Below are 962 nucleotides of genomic sequence, written 5' to 3' on the forward strand. Positions count from 1 at the left end.
GTCCAATGAAATTCTCCCTATCTTCTTGCACTCCGTGAAGAAACAATGATCATGCTAAATCCCTTGAAGAAATGATGATAAAAGATAGCTAAGCCATGAAAACTCTTAACGTCATGCATAATCTTAGGTCTACTAACCAATAATGGCCTGAATCTTTACGGGATCATGAGTACATACTCTCATAGTAGATACAATGAATCCTAGTAAAATAACTCTATCAGCAAAGAAAGAACATTCCTTTACGTTAGCATACACGCTTGTTGCACGAAGTGTAGAACAAACCTATGTGAGATGATCTCGATGTTGCTTCCTAGTTTTATTGTACAAAAAAATGTCATAAAAATAGACAACAATGAATTTACCCATGAATGGTAAAAAAGGGGTAGTATCATCTCCCTCATAAAGGTACTTGGAGCATTTGGTTAGTTAAAAGGCATGATCAACCACTTATAAATTAAGCGTGTGTTTGGCCCCCATTCTTGCCAATTTTTTCCAACTTTTTTTCAAAAAACAGAGCCCTATGTCAGATAGCAAGGACAGGGACCCTTACAAAAACTGATGTCACTTGCGAAGATGTTGTCAGTTGAGTAAGAAAATTCTTTTCTTTCCGTTTCTACCCTTTTCAATTGATTGTTGAATATTGGTAGAATTAAAAATAGTGGAGGGTAAAGATGTACATTTCAAATGCATCATAGGGCAATTTAGTCCTTTAGGCTCCAAGGCATTATTCTTTCCCTGTCCATCGTTGACAAAAATCATGTGTAATGTAACGTGTTATTAGCTAGTTACTGTAGGAAAATGAGATGAGTGAAAATATATATATATATATATATATATATAAACGGGGGCTAACTCTTTTCTTCTCCGCTATCTTGCATGGTTGTAGGAGTTATTTCTTCATTTGAGGTCATTGATGTGCTTTTCATCACATGCTAATAATTAATAAACTGTTTTCTGTTACA

The sequence above is a fragment of the Olea europaea genome, unplaced genomic scaffold (assembly GCF_002742605.1).
Source record: "Olea europaea var. sylvestris unplaced genomic scaffold, O_europaea_v1 scaffold744, whole genome shotgun sequence".
Lineage (NCBI taxonomy): Eukaryota > Viridiplantae > Streptophyta > Magnoliopsida > Lamiales > Oleaceae > Olea > Olea europaea.